Here is a 7755-nt window from a genome sequence, read left to right as displayed (position 1 = left end):
GTTGAGTCAAATCGAATGTTCCAACTTCTTGAAGCTTTCTTAAGTCCATAGATGCATCGGTTAAGTTTACACACCATGTGTTTTTGACCCGCAACAATGAAACCTTGTGGTTGCTGCATATATCTTCAGTAAGATTTCCATTCAGGAACGCAATTTTGACATCCATTTGCCAAATCTCGTAATCATAGTGTGCTGCTACAGCTAGTAGGATCCGTATGGATTTAAGCATGGCCACTGGCAAAAATGTTTCCTCATAATCAATTCCCTCTTTCTGAGTGTACCCCTTTGCTATAATTTGAGCTTTATAAGTCTCAACTTTCCCATTAGGGCCTTTCTTCCTCTTGTAGATCCATTTGCAACCAATTGCTTTCACCCCAGGGGGTGGGTCTATGAGAGTCTAGACCTTGTTGGTTTCCATTGAGCTCATTTAAGCTCTCATAGAATCTACCCACTTCAAAGATTCTATGTCCAACATAGCTTTCGTATAAGTCAAGGGATCTTCCTCACTGATCGTGGCTTCCATCGAGTAACTTTCTTGATCATAGCCATGATGAACTGGAGGCCTAGAAACTTGTATAGATCTTCTCAGTTGCATGTTATCTAGAGCCTGTGGAACATCTCCCACTACTTCTGGGCTCTCTTCATCAAGAACAATTTCCTGCCATCTAAAATGTAATCTTCTTCCAAGAAGTAGGCATTTTGACTATAAAACACTTTTTGCTTTCTTGGGTCATAGAATAAGTATCCTACAAAGCTTCTGAGGTAGCCTACGAATAGGCAGCGACTGGTATTGGATTCCAATTTGTCAGCACTTATTCTTTTAACATGTGTTGGACAACCCAAATATTCAAGTGTCTTACACTTGGTTTCTCATTGATCCAGAGCTCATAGGGAGTCTTAGGAATAGATTTGGTTAGAACCCGGTTTAGCACATATGACGTAGTGTCCAATGCGTATCCCCAAAAGGATGGAGGTAGTTTTGAGTGAACGAGAAGTGATCAGACCATATCTAATAGTATGATTTCTCCTCTCCGATACACCGTTTAGTTGTGGCATAGCAGGAGGAGCTAACTGTGATACAATCCCATTGTCCTTTAAGTAGTCCCTGAATTCATCGGAGAGATATTCGCCTCCTCGATCTGATCGAAGGGCTTTGATTTATCTCCCTAACTATTTCTCAACCTCTTGTCTGAACTCTTTGAACTTTTCAAAGGATTCAGACTTATGTCTCATTAGGAATATGTAACCCATACTGAGAATGATCATCGGTAAAAGTTATGAAATAAAAGTGCTGGTTACGTCTCCTAACATTCATGGGACCACCTACATCAATATGTATCAGATCAAGTGTGCCCGTAGATCTTTCAGGCTCTCCCGCAAATGGCCGCTTCATCATCTTGCCCTGAAGGCAAGGTTCACAAGTTGGAAAATCTTCTACAATTTGAAAATCCAAAGGACCATCGTTTACCAAACTTGTGATACGATCTATATTAATATGGCCAAGTCAGTAATGCCACAAGCACATGGGATTAACCGTATCACGCGATCTTTTCTTGGGGTTAATTTTTGACATAGTTTCAGTTATATTTGTTTCCAAAGAAGGACGGAGGACATAGAGACCATTCTCAAGTTCTTCATAAGTGATGAATTTGTTATTTAGTTTAATAGTAATTGTATTACTAAACAAAATAGAATAACAATCCTTGCACAAATTTGAAGCAGAAATCAAATTTCTTTTCAAAGTAGGTCCATAAAGACAATCTTTAAGCCTAACAATTCCTTCTTTGAAAATTAAATCTATAGTTCCTATAGCTGTAGTTGCAATTGTTGCAGAAGTCCCCAAGTAAAGTATCACTTCATCATCACTCACCATTCTGCTTATTTTGAACCCTTGCAATGTGTTACATTAAGAACAAGTTCCTCAACTGAAGAGCATACGCTCAACTTCGAAGCTCGGCGAACCGCAATTGAGCATCACAATAGCTCAGCACCTGCAAAACCCCCAACTTTGAAGCTTGGCAGACCAAAACTGAGCATCATAATAGCTCGGCACCAGCAAGGGCCTCAGCTTCCCACAACTGAGCATCATAATAGCTCGGCACCTCGAGGCCCTCAGCTTCAGAGCTCGGCAAATCACAGCCGAGCATCGCAACGACCTCAGATCCATAGCTCGGCAACCCCAAGGGACCCGTCTCCATAGCTCGGTGCCCCGTGGCCGAGCATCATGACCTCAATACAGGAGCTCAGCCTCCGACCTACAAAAAAAAGCCTTTCCTCGGCATACAACCAAGCTAAGCCCCGATTTCGGAAGCTCGACATATCATAGTCAAGCATCACAGCGGCCTCAACTCGGAAATTTGGACCCAACTCCAAAGCTCAGCGCACCACAGCCGAGCATCACCATGACACAGAAGCTCGACTTCCACTTGGAGGACGGACTTGGAAGCTCAGTTCGACACCTTGGCTCTCTACTGAGCTACGCAACTGCGCAACACTTCAGGCCGAGCACTCCCCATCCTCGGCTCCAAAACTAGGGGAGTGGTGTTTGGATTCCGAAGTCAGAGCTCTTAGAGTTCCGCAATCGATGATGGAAAGATTCCTCGACCACTATCCATATTGCCCGATTCCCAAGATTGCGGTAGGTGTCAAGGAACACCAAAGGGGCTAGATGCCCATCCCGACATTAACTTGAAGTTCTCCAACCGAAGAATGAATTGGACTACTTCATTCCTCGACTTCAGAACTAGGGGATTGGTGTTCAGGTCATGGCTAAGCTGGCCATGCATGACACATGGCCGCCCAGTTATCGCCAGCCACGTCATCCTAGCTTGACCACATCGGGCATAGCTCTTCCGAGCTACACTATTATGGTGGCCCCCTATCCCCTTTCAGCCATGTCAATTACATGTCATGTGGATGAACACAACTATGGATAAAGAGGAATAAGGAAGATGACTCCAGTGGGGAATAGGACTCTATCCCGAATACCTTGGCGGCTAAGTTCATATCAACAACCCCAAAAGCCCAACCCGACCAGGACACGGATCTTTGGCTATAAAAAGGTACTCCATGCTTGAGGTAGGGGACCCCAAAAACTTCTAACACCAGTGCTGCTACTTAGCTCGGACCAGCATCCTTATAGCTCAGCCCAACCATCCACCACCTCTTACTAACTTGAGCGTCGGAGTACTTACCCGGGGATAACTCCTCGAGCCTCTGACTTCTTCTTCCTTGATCACAGGTCTTGAAGTGTGGCCTCATCCTTGTAGCTCGGCCCCACCTTGCCAGCAAGGAACTATCTAGTTGCTCTCCTCAGTTCATGCACCACTTCGGATTGAGTAGCATCACCATCCTATCATGCATTCATTCTTAAAGATGATTTTCACATTGTTTCATATTATAGATTGGTTGAAGACGAGTGCTCTTAGTAGTAGTACCCTTAGTGATGTTGTTGCAGCTAATAATAATGAGAATGTGATTGTAGAAAATTCATCTTCCAATGTCATTAATCTGTAGTATGGGAAGACTTTGATTTGGTTAGAACACCATCTGGGGAAGAGGAAGTTGTTTGTAAGAATTGTAAACAAACATTTTTGGGGGCAAGTTCTAGTGGAACAACACACTTAAAGAATCATATTGTCAGATGTGTCATAAAAAGGTATAGGTCTAAGGACTCTCGCCAACAAACTTTGACTGTTACAAAGTCTTCTGGTGAGAAGCCTATACTTCAGCCTTTCAAATTTGATGCGGATAGAAATAGATTAGAGCTGGCTCGCTTTATGATATCCTATGGTTTTCCATTTAACATTGTTGAGAATCCATTTTTTGAGATATACTCCACAAGTCTCAACCCATCATTCAAAATGGTTTTGAGGACTACAATAAGAAATGATTGTCTCAAGATATTTAAAGAAGAAAAGGAGAAATAATACAAATTTCTTGATACACTCTCTTGTAGGTTTAGCCTCACTACAGACATGTGGAAACCCAAAGATTATCTTATTATGCAGTGACTTTGCATTATATTAACAATGATTGGGAGTTGAAGCATAAAGTAATTGCATTTCTAACTATTAAATCTCCTCATGGTGGGAAGACACTATATAATGTTATGATGGATGTTGCATTAAGTTGGAACATTGATAAGAAATTATTCTCCATCACTATGGATAATGCTTCTAATAATGATGTCATGGTTAGAGAACTAAAAAGGCATCTTTGTGATAAACCATTGCTTCATGCACGTGGTAATTTATCTCATGTTTGGTGTAGTACACATGTCCTCAATTTAATTGTGCAAGATGGGTTGGGAGAAGTCTCAGATAAGGGAAAGTGTTAAATATGTGAGATCCCCACAGCTTAGGGAGCAAAGGTTTAAGAATGCTAGAAGCCAAGTGAAGTTGTTCTCTAAAAGGGAAGTCATTGTTGATACCGCATATATAGATGGGATTCCACATATGATATGTTGGATTGTACATTAGAAATGAAGGAAGCATTTTGTTGATTAGTTGAAATGGATCGAGATTATAAGGTGTGCCCATCTGAAGAAGAGTGGAAGATAGGTTCTACCATTCGTGATTGCTTAGAGATTTTTTACACCACTACAATGGCATTTTCTGAGAGAATTTATCCAACCTCTAACACTTTCTTCTCCAATGCTTGTTTTATCAAACTTAAGTTGTGTGAATGGAAAATTAGTAAGCATCAGTTTTTGCGTTCAACGGCATACAAGATGAATGAAAAGCTTAACAAATATTGGGAAGATTGTAACATTGCAGCTGTTCTTGATCCTAGATTCAAGATGAAAATTGTGGAGTATGACTACAAAATGAGTTATGGTTATGAAGCGGATCATTGTATTTTAAAAGTGAAAATAGATTTAAATGATCTCTTCTCACACTATGAAAGAATCATAGGAGTTCAACAGCCATCATCAAGTACTTTCACACAAAGTGATAGTAATGCTACATCTTCATTGAATGAGGTTGGGGGTCCTAGGGCTATAAATTCTATTAGTTGTAATGCAAAGGAATTAATGAATGGTTTTGACAAGTGGTGCATTGATCTTGGTGTTGCTTCCACTGTAACATCTACAAAATCAGAACTGGAATTGTATTTGGAGGAAAAAATTGTTTCCTCAAAATAATGATTTTGACATATTGGTATATTGGAAGCTAGACCAACTCAAGTGTCCTCGACTTGCAGCCATGGCTCATGATGTTTTGGCCATTCCAGGTACTACTATGGCATCAGAGGCTGCCTTTAGTATTTCCAGTAGAGTCGTTCACAAGTATCATACATGTTTACGCCCAGAGGTTGTAGAGGCTTTGATGTGTGGACAAAATTGGTTGGAACCTCCAATCAAAATAAGTAAATTTCAAATATATTACTATTTTTATGCTTTACATTATATGCTTTGTTATTAATGATTTTTTTACATGTTTTAAAAAATGATGAAGTGCAAGTGCAAAAGAGTGAGGAATGTGCAAGATTTGATGAACCTGAATTTGGAACCGGAATTGCATGATTTGGTAAGTCTGTTTTATTCAACCTATTTGTATATTTGGTTTATTGAAGTTTACTTTCAGGCCATAGTTAAGAAGTTTTTTGTTGTAGGAGTTCTTTGGCCACACTCATGATTAGAAGGTGGAATCTTCTATCGTGTTTGCTTCGTGCATTGGTGGATCATCGGTGGAAAAATGATTCAATGGACAAGTCACTTCACAATTAGAAATGTTTGTTTCTTGTTTTTTTGAATGACTTATGAGATATCATATTAAACCAAACTCCAAACTTACTTGAATCTTTGTTATGTTTTTTTTTTTCTTTTATGGTTATGAACTTATAGTAATCCATGTTGTACTTCACAAATTATTCCATCTTTCTTCTGATAATTTTTTTAATATTTTTTAGGATTTATTGTTCACATGTATACCTATATTATTTGAGAAAATTTCATAGGTAATGGCAGGATTTAGCCTAAAATAGGGTTGGGTACTTGGTGAAAAAAGTGACTTTTTTTTCATTTATATGTAGATAAAAAATCTCTAGAGTTAACAATGGATAAAATCAGATATCCGTTAAGATTAACAGATCGAATTCAAATCAGGTTTTATAAAATCCATTGGATTATTAATGGATTCGAATCAGTAAAAACTATTATCGAATCAAATCGGATATATCTCTTACCGAATTCGATTCGATCCATTTGTAGCCCTAATAATAATGAACGTAAATGTTGTGTATGCTAATGAATGTAGCAGAATGTAACGCAATTAGATAAATAGTAATAAGCATGAAAATAAAGATTCTAAGAAAAGTAAGACAAACAAAAACTTTTAGAGAGGTTTGGCCAACCATTGCCTATAACATCTATTTAGGCCCCTCTTGAGACTTCTACTAAACCAACCAACTAAACTTCTTAGATTCCAGTCAAACCTTCACACTTTAGCAGGACTTCTAGGTGTTTGCTATACTTGCATAGACTTTCTTGGTGCTATCCCTACCTAACATTGGTGTTCACTTCTTAGAAAACATCATATATAACAAATGATAATAACAGTTAAAGCACAAGAACTTCTCTTTCCTTTAAATCTCTTACTCACAGAAAACTCTCAATAAAATAGATATATCAGAGTTTGAGTTCTTGTTTTTTTTTTCAATCATTAAACATCATTTTATAGAAGTTGAGACCCTATGACCATTAAAGAGACAATGGGATGGCTTCAAGCCATTCTTGGCAATATTTAGATCTTAATCTCAACAAATAGAAGGCTTACTAAAACAAGAAACTAGTTATTATGCCTTCAAACAACAAATTCTTACTACAAGTAGTCAATTGATAAACTCTATTAGTCGATTATCACTCTCACATATAGGAATCTATTTCTCTAGTAGTCAACTAACCCCATATGCTAGTCAACTAACAACTTGTGCCAATTCTTGATTGTTAAAGATAGTCAACTCGTAAGAATCCTAGAGTCGATTCATGAATAGTGACAAAATATTTCATGCCTTAGTTGTCAAAGGCATATTTTTTGCCTTGGCTATTAAAGATAGTTGATTCATCAAAAATTTATAGTCGACTCATTAACAATGATAACATACTTCTTGCCTCGACTGTCAAGAGTAGTCGATTCATCATTCTATGTAATCAACTCCTCATTGTTCAAAACCTAAGAACCTTGTATAATTTTCTTTCTAAATGTCTAAATATTGTTACCTTAAGCTTCCAAAGCAAGATTAAACATTTTTTAAGTCTAGGAACATTGAAAAATCAGATCTAGTCTAACTATTATTCTTTAATGTTCAAGTTAACCAAGTTTTTTCTTAACTGAACTTATAATGTGCACCCCAAGCTTATGATTTACATCATCTCCTAGACATAACATGAGACACTATAGACTTCTTGAGCTTGAAGCTTCTTCTCCTTTTAGCTCATGGTAGTCAATGTCTTCTTAAGAATGATTCATCATGATTTATAACTACTCAATACTTTCATTTGTACTTTGCTCCATCTAGCATTTGTTAAACATTTTTATCTCAATAGAATCAATTACTCACTTGGAGAAAACCATTAGTATTCTCACTGAGTTTATTATAATCAAAACACATTGGGCCAACATTCTTCCCCATTTGGATGGTGATTGTGAATACCCAAATTTTTGTGGTTTACTTCATGGTTAAAAATAGAGGAGCCATCACCTTTCAAAAGGATGAATAAGGGAGTAATAGGCCTTCCATGTTCAAGAAACC

At 38.0% G+C, this 7755-nt stretch overlaps 1 pseudogene; it reads left to right on the top strand.

Annotated features, from left to right (window-relative positions):
* The first annotated feature begins 1380 nt into the window (after window positions 1-1380).
* Window positions 1381-5450, top strand: LOC148853059 (zinc finger BED domain-containing protein RICESLEEPER 2-like; annotated as a pseudogene).
* Window positions 5451-7755: the final 2305 nt, after the last annotated feature.

Source organism: Nelumbo lutea, chromosome 5 (genome assembly GCF_056320005.1).
Source record: "Nelumbo lutea isolate HS-2025 chromosome 5, American lotus-T2T, whole genome shotgun sequence".
Lineage (NCBI taxonomy): Eukaryota > Viridiplantae > Streptophyta > Magnoliopsida > Proteales > Nelumbonaceae > Nelumbo > Nelumbo lutea.
Note: the sequence above shows the minus strand (reverse complement) of the source record. Positions and strands in the feature narration are given on the sequence as shown.